The 18,100-nt window shown below is 41.2% G+C and overlaps 1 protein-coding gene across 7 annotated transcripts in view; it reads right to left on the reverse strand.

Annotated features, from left to right (window-relative positions):
• mcf2la (mcf.2 cell line derived transforming sequence-like a) overlaps positions 1–18,100 on the reverse strand; it is a 239,539-nt gene that overhangs the window by 190,744 nt on the left and 30,695 nt on the right. The window contains exon 1 of one of the 7 annotated variants that reach the window (XM_087993071.1): positions 12,093–12,111. The exons of the other annotated variants lie outside the window; for them this stretch is intronic. The gene's annotated coding sequence lies outside the window, so the exon portion shown is untranslated. Of the gene's footprint in view, positions 1–12,092; positions 12,112–18,100 lie in introns of those variants that run through there. 7 annotated transcript variants of the gene reach the window in all.

The raw sequence follows: 18,100 nt of genomic DNA on the forward strand, positions 1-18,100 counted from the left end.
CCAATTGCTGTTTGTTATCTATAATCGATGATTTGGCTGAAAATGTACAAGGTATGATTAGTCAGTTTGCTGATGATACCAAAATAAGTGGCATCATGGACAGTGAGCAAGGTTATCAGAAATGGATGTAGGTTTGCTCACTGAGCTGGAGCAGGCTACACCTTGAGTGCTTCATACGGAGGCTCACTGAAGACACTACCTAGTATGGTGACAAAACATCTGAAAACAAACCTTCCAGCTCAGCGAGCAAACCTACATCCAGAACCTCAACCTAAGCTATAAATCTTTTCAAAACCTGTTATCAGAGATTGCAGCAAGACCTTGATCATCTGTAGAAGTGGCCGAGAACTGGCAACTGGTGTTTAATATAGATAAGTGTGAGGTCTTGCATTTTGGAAAGCCAAATCAAGGTATGAGTTTCATGGTGAATGGAAGGCCCTTAAGGAGTGTAGTGGAACAGAGGGTCCTTGGACTTCAGGTTCGCAATTCTCTGAAAGTGGAGCCATGCATAGGCAGAGCAGTGAAAGTGGCTTTTGGCACACGGATTTCAACAATCAGGGCACTGAGTAAAGAAGTTGGGAAGTTATGTTGCAGTTATACAGGATATTGGTGAAGCCATACTTGGATTATGGTGTTCAGGTTTTGTCACCTTACTAGAGGAAGGATGTTATTAAACTTGGCAAGAATGCAGAAGAAATTTACAAGAATGTTGCCTGGATTCAATGTTCTGAGATACAGGGAGAGGTCGGACAAGCTAAGACCTTTCTCTTTAAAGTGTAGGAGACTGAAGGGGAACCATATGGAGATGTATGGGATCATGAGAGACATGGATAGTGTGAATGCACTCAGTCTTTTTCCCAGGTTGGAGAAATCAAAGACTTGAGGGCATCAGTTTAAGGTTAGAGGGAAAGAATAATAGGAAACTTCAGGGATGTTTTTTGCACAGAGGGTGGTAGGCGCATGGAATGAGCTACCAGTGGAAGTGGCTGAGAGGGTACATTAACGACATTCAAAAAGGCATTTTGACAAATATATGAATAAGAAAGGATTAGAAGGACATGGGCCAAGTGCAGGGAAATGGGGTTAGCGTGGATGGACATTTTGGTTGGCATGGACCAGTTTGGACCAAAGGGCCTGTTTCCGTGTTGTAGGACTCTATGACTCTATGACCATTTTCCTACAAATACTGATTTCCTTTAGTTCCTCCCTCTCTGGACCCTGTGTTCCCCAACAGTTTTGGGACATCATTTACCTCCTCCTTTGTGAAAACTAAAGTATTAGTCTGTCATATTTTACTTTTGTAAGATTTGTCTTCATTAATCTTTTTGTGCTTGCATAAATATTTACAAATCAGTTTGTAAGTTCCCTGCAAGCTTATTCTCATACCCACCTCTTAATCAATCCCATTTTCCTCCTTTGCTAAAATCTACACTGCTCCCAATCCTCAAGTCTGCTGGGGTTTTTTAAAGCCAATTTTTATGTCCCTTCCTTGGATCTAATACTATCCTTAAATTTTCCTGATTAACCATGGTCAGGCCATCTTCCCATTGTATTTTTGTGCCAGACAGAAATCAATTGTTACAGTTCCTCCATGCACTCTTTAAATGCTTGCTTTGGCCTATCTACCACCATCCTTTACATACTATTCCCCAATTTATCATAGTCAACTCATGCCCCATACTAATATCGTTTCTTTTCTTGAGATTCAAAAATCTAGTCTCATAATCAACTATGTCACTCTCCATATTAATGAAAAATTAATGAAAAAAAATCATATTATGGTCACTCTTCCCCAAGGGACCTTATACAAAGTTTGTGCGAAGATTTGTAGCTCAGGTGCTCGTTGTTGTGGTTCTGTTCGCCGAGGCGGAAGTTTTTGTTGCAAACGTTTCGTCCCCTGGCTAGGCGACATCATCAGTGCTTGGGAGCCTCCTGCGAAGCGCTTCTTTGATGTTTCCTCCGGTGTTTATAGTGGTCTGTCCCTGCCGCTTCCGGTTGTCAGTTTCAGCTGTCCGCTGTAGTGGTTGGTATATTGGGTCCAGGTCGACGTGTTTGTTGATGGAGTTTGTGGATGAATGCCATGCCTCTAGGAATTCCCTGGCTGTTCTCTGTCTGGCTTGCCCTATGATAGTAGTGTTGTCCCAGTCGAATTCATGTTGCTTGTTGTCTGCGTGTTTGGCTACTAAGGATAGCTGGTCGTGTCGTTTCGTGGCTAGTTGATGTTCATGTATGCGGATTGTTAGCTGTCTTCCTGTTTGTCCTATATAGTGTTTTGTGCAGTCCTTGCATGGGATTTTGTACACTACATTAGTTTTGCTCATGTTGGGTATTGGGTCCTTCGTTCTGGTGAGTTGTTGTCTGAGCGTGGCTGTTGGTTTGTGTGCCGTTATGAGTCCTAGGGGTCGCAGTAGTCTGGCTGTCAGTTCTGAGATGCTCCTGATGTATGGTAGTGTGGCTAGTCCTTTTGGTTGTGGTATGTCCTCGTTCCGTGGTCTTTCTCTTAGGCATCTGTTGATGAAGTTGCGCGGGTATCCGTTTTTGGCGAATACCTTGTATAGGTGTTCCTCTTCTTCTTTTTGCAGTTCTGGTGTACTGCAGTGTGTTGTGGCCCTTTTGAATAGTGTCCTGATGCAACTTCGTTTGTGTGTATTCGGGTGGTTACTTTCATAGTTTAGGACTTGGTCTGTGTGTGTGGCTTTCCTGTATACCCTTGTAGTGAATTCTCCGTTCGGAACGAGGACATACCACAACCAAAAGGACTAGCCACACTACCATACATCAGGAGCATCTCAGAACTGACAGCCAGACTACTGCGACCCCTAGGACTCATAACGGCACACAAACCAACAGCCACGCTCAGACAACAACTCACCAGAACGAAGGACCCAATACCCAACATGAGCAAAACTAATGTAGTGTACAAAATACCATGCAAGGACTGCACAAAACACTATATAGGACAAACAGGAAGACAGCTAACAATCCGCATACATGAACATCAACTAGCCACGAAACGACACGACCAGCTATCTCTAGTAGCCAAACACGCAGATGACAAGCAACATGAATTCGACTGGGACAACACTACTATCATAGGGCAAGCCAGACAGAGAACAGCCAGGGAATTCCTAGAGGCATAGCATTCATCCACAAACTCCATCAACAAACACATCGACCTGGACCCAATATACCAACCACTACAGCGGACAGCTGAAACTGACAACCGGAAGCGGCAGGGACAGACCACTATAAACACCGGAGGAAACATCAAAGAAGCGCTTCGCAGGAGGCTCCCAAGCACTGATGATGTCGCCTAGCCAGGGGACGAAACGTTTGCAACAAAAACTTCCAGCTCGGCGAACAGAACCACAACAACGGACCTTATACAGTTAATCAATTATAGGTAACTTCTTTAGGTGCTACATTTAATCATAGCTATCTGTCCCAGTTATTACTGTAACTAATTTTCATCTAACTGTTCCATTTAGCTTATCTTAGAGCCATGCTTTTAATTATACTTGACCTTCTCAAAAGATACTTTCAGTAATTTTTGTTTAGATTAGATTACTTACAGTGTGGAAACAGGCCCTTCGGCCCAACAAGTCCACACCGACCCGCAACCCACCCATACCCCTAACCTAACACTACGGGCAATTTAGCATGGCCAATTCACCTGACCTGCACATCTTTGGACTGTGGGAGGAAACCGGAGCTCTTTGGACTGTGGGAGGAAACCGGAGCACCCGGAGCAAACCCATGCAGACACAGGGAGAACATGCAAACTCCACACAGTCAGTCGCCTGAGGCGGGAATTGAACCCGGGTCTCTGGTGCTGTGAGGCAGCAGTGCTAACCACTGTGCCACCGTGCCGCCCACTATGTGCATCTGTAAAACACAACTGTTACTTTAGAATTGAATTCAGCAAAAGCTACGTTCTGTCCTAAATAACCATCCTAGTTACTACTTTTAGCTACAACTTTCTCTACCAGGTACTGCTTCCAATTACATCTCTCATTGGTTCAATTTCCAAGAACTTGGCCTTATATTGTGCCTTCAGCTTCCTCAAGGAGTTCCAAAACACTTTGCAGTCAATTAAATTTTATTTGTAAATAGTCATTGCTGTTTATAATGACTTTGCACAGAGAAAAGTCTGTTTTCGGTGGCAATGGTTGAGAATTAATTGTTAACCAGGACAAGAGACTTCCCCTTCTCTTCTACAATCAGAGTAATAGGATCTTTTCTTGAAGCCCAGGGAGGGTGTTAATTTGACATCTCAGCCCAACAACAGCGCCACCACCAGTGTCACCCCGCAGTATTATATTAGTGTCAACCCTTTTTTGTGCTTAAGGCACTGCAGGTGAACCCTTAATCGGTTGACTCAGAGGAAGAACAATACTTCGACGTCACTCTCCCAGGTACAGCATTCAAGTTCAAGGCTGTTCAATCAATTCCTATGAATGCAGCATTCACTCAAGTCTGAATAAGAGTCATACTGGATTTGAAACGTTAACTCTGTCTTAACTGATGCTGTCGATCTGCCGAGATTCTCCAGCGTTTTCTGTTCTTGTACTTTTCCATCATATCCAACTATACAGCTATATCCAATTAACTGAATATCTGTTTTCAGATAGCAGATTTCCCAAAATACTCCTTACCTCTGCACATAATGTTCCCAGATAGATGTATTCAATAAATTACATACTGTAACATTAGAATATAACACATGATATTTGTGTCTCCCAGGCACCACATATACATTTTCACAGAAAATTTTCCTTTATACCAGACTGTCCCAGGTTCTACTTTCCATTTGACCAGAAAATCCCAGGTATAACTTTCTGTTAGATGAAATAGTCTCAGGTTACTCCATTCGAACTAAGTGCTCCCTAGGTATTACCTTAGTTGACCCAACTAACCCAGGAATTACTTTTGAGCAAATCCAATTGTCCCAAGTACAATTCTTCAACACACCCACCTGACCCAGATATTAATGAAAGGCTAAACTTTCCCAGGCATCCTCTTCCCTTATAACTAACTGACACAGTAACTGTGTCTCATTCACTTTGGCTCATAATAAAAAGGAATAGGTTCAAACCAAGTAAAATGGATACTCCAGTTAAATAGATTACAGAGTTGCACAGCATCAAACCAGGTGAGATATCAGAAAGTACTATTTCAAGTTTTCTGTGCAATCATAGACAACTGCCTGGTTATCTGCTTGGAGATAAGAAAACTGGGTCAAAAAATGTTCGAAATCATTAGGAGCTAAAAACTTGAGAAGCACAGAGATTCGGAGTTCATTTCCTGAAATCATTAAGAGCTAGTGGGCAGAGACTAAAAGTTCATGAAAACACTAATAGATCATTAAGCCTTCATTTCAAGGGGTCTGGGATGCAAAATGGAATTTATGCCACAGTTACATAAAACTGAATGGGCCACATATGGAACTTTGAATTTGTTACAAGCACCAGATCTCAGACAGGATATAGTAACTTTGGAGGAAATACAATTCAGATTCAGACTAATACCAGAGTGGAGGATCAGAATCCCCTCCAAACTGAACTTTAAAATAAAAACAAACCTCAAACCCCATGGAAACGATGCTGCAAATAAAACCAACTCTTCATGCAACTAAGCAAAATTAAATTCAGACAGTGCCTCAGCAGGAGGGATTTAATGCCATCCGCAACAAAAACAGAAATTGCTGGAAAAGCCCAATAGGTTAAATCATAGTTAATGTTTCGGTTGAGTGACCGTTCCTCTATATCATCTGACTGCTATCATGGGACAATGGTACAGGGAAATGCCATTACCTACCTCAATCAGGAGACTGATCACGTAATACATTAGAACTGGAACCCTTCTGCTTGTTACTATGATGGGTCCCCACTGAGGAGAGACGTGGATATTTCAAACCTTTGTCCATTTGGTAGCAGGTGCTGTTACCATGTCACCTCCAAATAGCAGGAGAGATATTTAGAATCGCTGTGAAATGATCATGGTGTCTGGACCGTTTTATTCATGGAAAAGGATTGCATTGTTTCACTGATCATGGACTGTGAGAGAATTACACCAGGGAGGATTAAGTCTCAGACATCCTGAACAAGAGGAAAATGTCTGAAATGTCTGAAACAAAGGCAGAAAGTACTGCTGAAACACAACAGGTCTGGCAGCACCGTGTGAAGAAAGGAAAGATAACACCGAGTCTGGTGATTCTTCAACAGAACAGTCACTGGAGAGTTAGGAAGACTCAACCTGGCTAGTAAACATACATTTCTCACCAGAAAGACTGATCGTTTCGAGGATTGTTAGTTATCAGCTGAAAAGGTTAAGGAAACCTAAGGACAACACCAAATCCCGGGGGTTTGAGTCTAAATTAAGTAAGATTTGGTCAGAGATGTGAGGCTTTGCCACTGCGTTTGTGCTGAAGGATTCTTTCCTAATAAGTTGTAGGTGTATGTGTGTTTTAGATAGGAGCGGAAGTTAAATCAGACCATCTAATCAAAGTGTTTTGTGATTCAATCTAGCTTAGAAGGTTTGTTTCAAGCCATTAGGAGGTTTATTTTAATAAACAAAATTGTGGTTGAGTCAGATACTGTTTGAGTTTTTTTCCTTTATGAGGTCCAAGAATATTGTACGGGGGAGGAAAAGGAACCATTTACAATAATTAAAAGTCTGAAACTATGAGGACAGGTTGTGGAGACAAGACTGTAGAAATCAGACTATAAATTAAGAGATGATAATAATTGATGAGTAACATATAATTTGATAAAGGCAACTAAAGGGGTCAGAGAGGAATTTCCAAGAGGTGTTATTTCTCTCAGCCAGAATCAAGTTGTTTGACTGTGTCAGAATCTTCTTCCTCCTAGAAGATTGTGCGGCCCTATATAACAACAGATAATGTCAATCACAGCATTTCATAGACTTTATGGCACAGAAGTACACTATACATCCCAATAATGCCTATGCCAGTGTGACAAAAGTATGAAGAAGGTTAATTTAAATTTAAATGCTAAAAAAATGACTTTCAGAAGCTACAAATTTTGTTTATTTATTTCAGTCTGCCAGAAAACAGTGAAATCTTAATTTTAAAAAACACTAATTGGAATTTAGGTATCCCTTTTGACACTGCAATGGTCAACACAATGATAACAAATCAGTGATTTTAAGTTTAATACGTATAAACACATGAAACTTTAAATTTTAAATCCAGAACTACTTGGGAAGATCTCCAAGCAACAACCATATCAGAGAAGAGCTATCAGTTTAACAGAAAGGCTCACTTCAGAAATGAACCACAGTTCTACGCAAGGATTCCAGCAATCAGCAAATGATGTAATCACAGAACGAAGAAGGAACAATAAACATTCTTTTTTTTCCCAAATACTTACTTCATCTCCCCAAGAAAGCAACTTCCAGGTATCCAACTAAAGAATCCAACACTATTTACATATAACACAAATTTAAAGATTTCAAAGCACAAAAAGAAAATACACAGTAAAATATTTACAATCCTATTAACCCCAAAACTCCTGCTTTGCAATATAGTCATTTCACTTCGAATTCACATCTATAAAGGCTTAACTTAACTGTGACTTCAATGACCCATCCTGACAATCTGATTGGCTCTTCTTGAAGGTTTCATACAACTGAGTTTCGACTTTTTCTGCTCCAATTCTAGTCTGGAACCTTTAAACTAAACTTCTTACACTGAGGTTTTCTATTTCGTCACAGTCCCACACTCACCCACAAACAAACAAAAACAATCTCCCCTTCTCAGGAGCAAGTGTTTTGTACATGCAGCTTCAGCCAAGACTTCCACAAGGTGCCCCATCTGAAACTAAAATGCTTATTGTTCAAAACTTAACATTCAACTGCTTTTTCAGTTGAAAAAAAATCAATCTAAATTTAATTTTAATGCACAACTGTATATTTTGTTCACTGTTATAAAGTTGAAGGTGTGTACTATATCTTTAAGAGTGAATGCTGTTCTGCACTGAAAGCTTACAAGCACCGGTGTATGTGACTAGATTGCAGTCTCAGTGTACTGGAAAATTGAAAATACGTTACATTTGGCTGTGAAATGAATACTAGGCAAAAGTGAAGACTGCAGATGCTGGAAATCAGAGTCTAGATTAGAGTGGTGCTGGAAAAGCACAGCAAGCCAGGCAGCATCCGAGGAGCAGGAAAAAAGCCTTCATCAGGACTTTTGCCTGAAACGTCGATTTTCCTGCTGCTTGGATGCTGTCTGACCTGCTGTGCTTTTCCAGCACCACTCTAATCTAGACTGTGAAATGGATACCCAAGTTTGTTGCTGTTTTGACAACAATTCAAATTTAACCAGTTTAAATTATGCCCCAGGATAAAAACCCAATCAGGTTTTAATTTATTGTTTGCCAACCACTAACCTGCTAGGCTGTTTAAGAAAGTCATGGATAGCTTAAGTGTGTACTATCCTGAAACCCAGGGAGCTTTGGAAGGTGGCATCAGACCCTGAACACTATGTTAAGAACGTATTGTCAGCGTTACCCGAATGATTGGGATAAAGGTATTCCATTTGTACTGTTTGCCATTAGAGATACCCCAAATGAATCTACTCCATTTACTCCCTTTCAGTTAAATATTCTGACATGAAGAAAGACGGCCTTTGAAATTATTTAAAGAAAAATTGACAGGACCAAAGTTGGAGATCTCACACTTGGATTGTGTGTATCTGAGGCAAAGGAGAGATTAAATCGGGTAGGTGAATTACCTAAACAGCACTTGGAGAGGGTACAGCATAGAATGAAGCAGGTGGTCGATAAAAACTCTCAATTTAGATGTTTTCCCGTGGGGATGATGTATTAGTATTGTTATCAATGGTAGGAGATCCCTTCAAAGCCATGTTTTATGATCCCTATCAAATTGAGAAAGTTGAGTCAGGTAAACTATCTGGCAAAGATGCCAGATAGAAAGAAAAAGTGTATTGCGTATGTCTTGTGAATATGTTGAATTACTATAATAGAGACAGACAACTAGAGAAACAGGTGTTAGTTACTGCCACGCAGAGTGAGGAACCAAATCCAGATATCGTGAAGTTTGATGTGCCTCAAAATATGTTAAATAATGAGTTAGTCCTTGAGGAGTAGGATAGTTTAGTGAACTCTCTCTCTCTCTCAGGAGCAATGAACCCAGTTGAAAGGTTTGTTGCAGCAGTATGAGGTGAATAAGATGGGGAGGACTAATACTATTGTGCATGAGGCGAAAGTAGGGAAAGCTGTTCCGATAAAACAACACATCTACTGACTTATCCTTTCAAAACCACACAGGTCCCGAAGTAAGTGCCTGTGATGCTCAACAAAGCTATCACCAAAGCTTCAGTGAGTGGAGTTTGCCGTTTATGTTAGCTCCCAAACCTGTTTTGTGTGGATCATCGGAAGGTCAATGCCGTAACAAAATCAGACTCATACCCAATACCAAGATTGGAGGACTGTATAGAGAAAGTTGGATAAACCAGTTACAATCGCAAAGTTGGACTTACTGTGTGGTTATTGGCAGGTACCTTTATCAGAGACAGCGAAAGAGGTTTCTGCATTTGTAACCCCAAATGGGCTATATAAATTGCTGGCTGGCCCGTAGTGTTGGGTGAAGGGGTGGGTGTGGGGGAATGGGTCTGTGTGGGTTGCTCTTTGGAGGGTCGGTGTGGACTTGTTGGGCCGAAGGGCCTGTTTCCACACTCTAATCTAATCTAATCTAATGTAAAATTCAAAGTGATGCCTTTTGGAATGAAGAACACACCAGTCACATTCCAAAGATTCACGAACTGAGTGTGGCTGGATTAACAAACTGTACAGTTTATCTGGATGACGTAGTGATATTTAGTGAGTCATAGAAAGATCACATGGTACAGTTGGCAGAACTCTTTGAATGATTATGAGAAGCAAAACTGGTAATAAACTTAAAGTAGAATTCACAAAGGCAGAGGTGACATTCTTGGGACATAACATCTGTCATGGAAGGTTGACACTAAGGAATAAGAAGGTGAAGATCAATTAAGGAATTTGCACAATTAACCTCACAGAAAGAGATGCTTCGATTTTTGGGATAAAGCGGATTCCACCAGAAGTTTGTTCCAAACTTCAGCAGCGTGGTGGCACCATTAACAGATTTAATGAAGAACAACACAAAAGTTCGGTGGACAAAACAATGCCAGGAGGCAATTAACAATTTAAAACAATATTAACCACTGCACCAGTTTTAGCTACACCAAATTTTTTGAGACCCTTCAAAGTTGCAATCGATACGAGCCATATAGGAGTTGGTGCTGTACTGCTACAGGATGATGATGATGGAATTGAACAGCCAATTGGCTACTTTTCAAAGAAACTCAATGCCCACCAGAGAAAATTCTCTACAATTGAAAAGGAATTACCAAGTTTGGTACAGCCCTACAACACTTTAATGTTTGTGATGAACATAGTGTACATGGACCACAATCCTCTTACATTCTTGGAACTATTTAAAGGCAAAAATATGAGACTATTTTGTTGGAGTCTTATGTTACAGATTTTTAATTTACAAACTGTAAATGTTGCAGGTTGTAAAAATGTGATTGCAGATGTGTTTTCATGGATTTAAAGAATTAAAATATAGATAAGATTGAACAGATAGTATGTAGAAAATTAATATGAACTTAGATTAATGACCTATGCATTGCATTGTAATGGGATTAAGAATTAGAAAAAAAATGAATCCATATTTTCATTATGATGGTTCGTTTTGTTTGGGGGGGGGGAAGGTGTTATGAAGTTGAAGGCGTGCATTGTACCTTTAAGCAAGAGTGAATGCTGTAGTGCACAGAGCTCACAGGCACCTGTGTTATATGACTAAATAGCAGACTCAGTGTACTGGAAATTTGGCTGTGAAATGAATACCAGAGTTGGTTGCTATTTTGACAGCAATTCGAATTTAACCAGTCTAAATTATGCCTCAGAATACTAAAACCCAACTGAGTTTGAATTTATTCTTTTGCCAACCTGAACCAATGAGACGATCCGATGTTGGGATATAAAATCATCAGGCATTTTCAAAGTCAGACAGAGACCCAAGACATTAAAACACTCTCTATCAAAAGGTACCTTTTCACAAGAAGCATATTCACAGCAAAAGATGACGACCCAGGAAGAAAGCCGAAAGAAGAAAGACACCAAACAGGACAGCCGTTGTATGGTTTTGAAATTAAGTTGATGTAATTTTAATAAATGTTTTATTGGAGCAGTATATTGTTATAGAGTTGGAGGTAGATAACAAGCAGTTAAAAGAAAGGGGGCTTAGAGTTGTGAATAGTTGTTGTTTAATGTTCACTTTTAGAGTTAAAGAATCAATTGATATTATTTTCTTTATATAGTGAAATTTGGGAGTTCTCTGTCACTTATATTTTAACGAGGTGAGCTTTTCTGATTTAGTTAACAGAAGGGTTCACCCCCGTGTCATAATAATTTCTAAACTCTCCCAATAAAAGCAAGTTCCCATTCAGCTCCCTGAAAACACACATGCAGTATTTCCTTTAGAAACAAAAGCACCATAGCAACAGAAACACTTGAGTTAATTAATCATTGAGTTCTTTCAGATAGACAAAACTCAAATGCTACTTATAAAAATGTTAGTTTGAATTTGAATTTTTTCCCCTGGAGCGCAGAGGCTGAGTGGTGACCTTACAAAAGATTTATAAGGGGTATCGAGAAGGTCTTTTTCCAAAGAGTAGGGGACTCCAAAATTAGAGGGCGTAGGTTTAAAGATGGAGGGAGAAAGATTTAAAACATACCGGAGGGGAAACTTCTTCACACAGAGGGTGGTACATGAATGGGATAAGCCACCAGAGGAAAATACTAGACGCATGTACAATTCTAACACTTAAGAGACATTTTGACATATACATGAATAGCAAACATTGAAGAGGGATATGGGCCAAACACAAGCAAATGGGACTAGTTCAGCTTAGGATACCTGGTCAGCAAGAACAAGTTGGACCAAAGGGTGTGTATGATCCTATGACTCTACATCCATAAAAAAACTGATTAAAATTAACTGGTGTGCCATAATAGAGTCCCTACCTCTGGGCCAGTAGATCCATGTTCACCTGCTTTGTATATCTGTCTGAAAGTACTTCTGTTTTAAACTGCATTTTTCAGGTTAAGAGATGCTTTTCTTGCAATCTATAACTGTTTGAAAAGAATGCTATTCAAGTGCACAAAGTTTCGTTTCACTTTTTTTATAAAATAGCTTTCTGCAGGATATCATCAATATCATTTTCCTAATATGAATGAAAGAACATTGTAGGGAATCTAAAACAATGTGGAAACAGCCATTCAACCCAACGAGTCCACACCGACCCTCCAAAGGAGTAGCGCACCCAGACCCATTCCCCTACCCTATATTTCTCGCTGACTAATGCACCTAACACTATGGGCAATTTAGCATGACCAAGTCATCTGACCTGTGGGAGGAATCCCACACAGACACGGGGAGAATGTACAAACTCCATACACCCAGACAGTCGCCAGAGGTGGGAATCAAATCCGGGTCCCTGGCGCTGTGAGGAAGTGGTTATCAACCACTCTTGGAGCAAAGGTTGATGATAAATTTGACAAAACCTCACTGCTTTCAAATTCTATTCCTTTGGCAGTGAACATAGAACAGTACAGCACAGTACAGGCCCTTCAGCCATCGTTGTGCCTGCCTTCTGAACTACTCTAAGATCAGACTACACATCCTCCATTGTACTAACTTCCATGTGCCTGTCCAAGAGTCACTTAAATGTCCCTAATGTATCTGATTCTACAACCACTGCTAGCAGTACATTCCATGCACCCATCACTCTAAAGAACCCTTGCCTGACATCTCCCCTAAATCTTCCTCCAATCACCTTAAAAGTATGCCCCCTCATGATAGAAATTCCCGCCATCGGAAAAAAAGTCTTTGGTTATCCATTATGTATGGATCTCGACATCTTGTACACATAATTCAAGTCACCTCTCACCCTTCTTTGCTCCAATGAGAAAAGCCTTAGCTCACTCAACCTTTTTCATAGGACATGCCCTCCAAACCAGGCAGCATCCTGGTAAAGCTCCTTGGCAGGCTCTCTAAAGCTTCCACATCTTTCCTATAAGGAGGCGACCAGAACTGAACACAATATTCCAAGTGTGGTCTAACCTGTGCTCTGTAGAACTGCAGCACAGGCTCACAGCTCTTAAACTCAATCGCCCTGTTAATAAAAGCCAACACACCATATGCCTTAACAACCCAAAACAACTTGGGTGGCAACTTTGAGGGATCTATGGACATGGAGCCCAAGATCCCTCTATTCCTTTACACTGCCAAGAATCCTGCCTTTAACCCTGTATTCCGCATTCAAATTCAACCTTCCAAAATGAATCCTTTCACATTTTTCCAAGTTGAACTCCATTTGCCACTTCTTAGCCTGGCTCTGCATCCTGTCAATGTCCTGTTGCAACAGACAACAGCTCTCCACACTATCCACAACTCCACCAATCTTTGTGTCATCGACAAACTTACTAACCCACCCTTCCACTTCCTCATCCAAGTCATTTATAAAAGTCACAAAGGACAGTGGTCCCAGAACTGATCCCTATGAAACACCCCTGGTCACCAAGCTCCAGGCTGAATACTTTCCGTCTACCAGCACTCTGTCTTCTGTGGGCTAGCCAATTCTGTATCCCATGCTTCCTTACTTTCTGAAAGAGTCTACCCTGGGGAACCTTAACAAACAAATGAAAATCCAAACACAACACATCCACTGTTCTACCTTCAATGTCTTTTGTGACATCCTCAAAGAATTTAGTAAGGATTGTGAAGCATGACCTGCACTTTATAATTCCATGCTGATTATCTCTAATACAATTATGGTTTTCCAAAAAATCAGAAGTCCTGTCTCTCATAATCCTCTCCAATACTTTACCCACCACTGACATAAGACTGGCTGCTGTATAATTCCCACTATTATGCCTATTCCCTTTCTTGAACAAGGAAATAAATATTTGTCACCCTCCAATCATCTGGCACTAGTCCAGTGGACACAGATGATGCAAAGACCACCACCGAAGGCACAGCAATCTCTTCCCTCACTTTCTGCAGTAACCTTGGGTATATCCCATCTAGACCAGGGGAGTTATCTATCCTTATGTTTTTAAAACTTTTCAGCACATCCTCCTTCCTAACACCAGTGTTTTGTTTGTACTTTTTACAGCATTATGAACTTTTATTTCTAGATTTGTGAACCTGAACCCATAGATCCCTTCACACTTTCTGTACGGGAATTATCTTGCCATTTACGTATCCGATTTGGACATTTGACAGGGTGTAGGTGTTATTCCGTGTAAAAAACAATGGGTCCACTGATCGTCATCCATCTGTTTTCCATACACATGCTTGCACGTTCATTATTAGACCTGACTTCCTGTAACAAATCTTAAACATCACTGTTTCACTTACTATCTTCAACTGTTCCAGGTTTTATGTCAAGAAATTTATGAATGCTTCCTTCACAAAAGGGATGTTTAAGAGCTTCAATGAGTATAGCAATATGGCAGCAATGGTAGTGTATTAGTAATTCAGAGGCCTAGGTTATCGCTCTGCAGAGTGGGATTCAAATCCCAACAAACCAATCAGTAGTACTTAAACTCAAGTAATTAATAAATTTGGCATTAGAATCAATTTTAGTAATGGTGATCAGGAATCTGTGTGACTGTTATTACAAACTCAAGTGGTTCAAAAATGTCCTTCACGATAGGAAATCTGCAATTATTATTTGGATTGACCTAACTATGACTTCAGTCCCTCATAACATGTTTGACTCCTCTCCAAAGTAGCCTAGTAAACTCAATTGTACTAAACTGCTACAGAAAAGTCAAAGAAAGTATAAGCCTTTAAAGAACCACATGGCATTGACTTATGCACAGGAAACAACACCCCTGCCCAACTGACCCTACATAGTTCCCCTTCCTAACACCTGGAGGCAAAATTTCAAGAAATGTCCCACCACCTGACAAGTTATACTCACCGAACCAGAGTTTACAATATCCCAAACATTGCCATCACCAATTCAGGATATGTCCTCCACTAGAAAAAGTGAGACCAACCAGATGTGGTAGCGCACAGTGATATATCCTTGGATTACCCCAGAAGTCCTTCAAATAGAAGTGGATCCATCAAGTCAAACATGAGCAAGAAAACCTGACTACCATGTGATGCCCTCCCTCAGCTGATAAATCAGGGCTCTAATTTAAATTCCAATTGGAATTTAACTAAAGACATCGAGTATGTTCTGGGTGGGGGTCTTCAATGGCCAACACTGAAAGTGGCTCATTACCACTACTAACCAGGTCCTGAAGAACATATCTGCAAAACCAAACTTGCAACATGTATTGAGGAAAATCAACAGTTGGCCTTGTTCTCACCAATCTACTTGTCACAATGTATCTGTCCATGATAGTTTTAGAAGGAGTGACCACTGGATAGCCTTTGTTGTAATGTAAAGAATATTTCAATTGTGCTGTGTGACAACCACCACTGTGCTAAATAGGATCATTTTCAAACACATGCAACAACTGAAAACTGAGCATCCGCTTTCAACAGAAGAATTGTACTCCGTCACACAGTCTCTAACCTCATGTTAACCAGAACCTTCTTCACTCTTCTATTCAAGTCAGGGGAACAGCATCAACAAGAGTGCAGGAGAGCATGACAAGACTAACATCAGAAAGAGCTAAATAATTGGTGTTAACCTGATGAAGCTACAAAACAGCAAACATTACTGGACGGTTTTCCATGGTGGCAGGTAGATGGCAGTGGTGTAGCTGTATTGTAACAGCTTGATTAGAGATGTGGCGAATTCAGGAGGACAAGTCTTCTGTGCTGATGCTGGGGTGTTGTCGGTATTCACAGCCTTTGCTGTATCCATGCTAAATTACCCATAATGTTGGATGCATTGGTCAGAGGGAAATGGGTCTGGGTGGGTTACTCTTCGGAGGGTCAGTGTAAACTGGCTGGGCCGAAGGGCCTGTTTCCACACTGTAGGGAATCTAAATGCTGATGGGCATAGCATCCTTTTCTCCCAGGCCAACAGAGGGCACCATTCTACTGGAACCATGCCAATCTGAAGAAGTCAAAAAGTGTGGTGCTGGAAAAGCACAGCTGGTCAGGCAGCATCCGGAGAGCAGGACAGTCGATGTTTCGAGCATGGGCTCTTAATCAGGAATGTCAACCTGAACCAGGGTTACCATCCAGGCAGGTGCAGTCTCAACCATATAAAGGAGCACACAGAACATAAGAAGATCAATTACCTTTTCCACTCTGCCAGTAAAAAGTGCCACCATCTTCTTGTTGATACCTCACACTCTGTTACTGTGCCCACCTTTTCCTGCAATATCTTAATAGATAATAATAGACAATAGGTGCAGGAGTAGGCCATTCTGCCCTTCGAGCCTGCACCACCATTCAATATGATCATGGCTGATCATCCTTAATCAGTATCCTGTTCCTGCCTTATCTCCATAACCCTTGATTCCACCATCCTTGAGAGCTCTATCCAACTCTTTCTTAAATGAATCCAGAGACTGGGCCTCCACTGCCCTCTGGGGCAGAGCACTCCACACAGCCACCACTCTCTGGGTAAAGAAATTTCTCCTCATCTCTGTCCTAAATGGTCTATCCCGTATTTTTAAGCTGTGTCCTCTGGTTCAGCACTCACCCATCAGCAGAAACATGTTTCCTGCTGCCAGAGTGTCCAATCCTTTCATAATCTTATATGTCTCAATCATATCCCCTCTCAGTCTTCTAAACTCAAGGGTATACAAGCCTAGTCGCTCCAGCCTTTCAGCGTAAGGTAGTCCCGCCATTCCAGGAATTGACCTCGTGAACCTACACTGCACTCCCTCACTAGCCAGAATGTCTTTCCTCAAATTTGGAGACCAGAACTGCACACAATACTCCAGGTGTGGTCTCACCAGGGCCCTGTACAGCTGCAGAAGAACCTCTTTGCTTCTATACTCAATCCCTCTTGTTATGAAGGCCAGCATGCTATTAGCCTTCTTCACTACCTGCTGTACATGCATGCTTACCTTCATTGACTGGTGTACAAGAACACCCAGATCTCTTTGTACTGCCCCTTTACCTAACTTGACTCCATTTAGGTAGTAATCTGCCTTCCTGTTCTTGCCACCAAAGTGGATAACCATACATTTATCCACATTAAACTGCATCTGCCATGCATCTGACCACTCAACTAACCTGTCCAGGTCACCCTGTAATCCTCCAACATCCTCCTCACATTTCACCCTGCCACCCAGCTTAGTATCATTAGCAAATTTGCTAATGTTATTACTAATACCATCTTCTATATCATTAATATATATTGTAAAAAGCTGAGGTCTCAGCCCTGATCCCTGCGGTTCCCCACTGGTCACTGCCTGCCATTCCGAAATGGAGCTGTTTATCACTACTCTTTGTTTCCTGTCAATCAACCAACTTAGTACTTTGCCCCCAATACCATGCGCCCTAATTTTGCTCACTAACCTCCTATGTGGGACTTTATCAAAAGCTTTCTGAATGTCCAGGTACACTACATCTACTGGATCTCCCTCGTCCATCTTCAGAGTTACATCCTCAAGAAATTCCAGAAGATTAGTCAAGCATGATTTCCCCTTGATAATTCCATGCTGACTCTGACCTCTCCTGTTAGTACTATCCAGATGTGCCGTAATTTCATCCTTTATAATAGACTCCAGCATCTTTCCCACCACTGAGGTCAGACTAACTGGTCTATAATTTCCTGCTTTCTCTCTCCCACATTTCTTAAAAAGTGGTACAACATTAACCATCCTCCAATCCGCAGGAACTGATCCCGATTCTATCGAACTCTGGAAAATAATCACCAACGCATCCACGATTTCTCGAGCCACCTCCTTCAGTACCCTGGGATGTAGACCATCAGGCCCCGGGGACTTATCAACCTTCAGACCTAACAGTCTCTCCAACACCAATTCCTGGCAAATTTAAATTCCCTTCAGTTCAGTCCTTCAGCCACTGTTACCTCAGGGAGATT

The sequence above is a fragment of the Chiloscyllium plagiosum genome, unplaced genomic scaffold, assembly GCF_037043375.1.
Source record: "Chiloscyllium plagiosum isolate Xiang-an unplaced genomic scaffold, Cpla_swu_hap1 HiC_scaffold_12, whole genome shotgun sequence".
NCBI lineage: Eukaryota > Metazoa > Chordata > Chondrichthyes > Orectolobiformes > Hemiscylliidae > Chiloscyllium > Chiloscyllium plagiosum.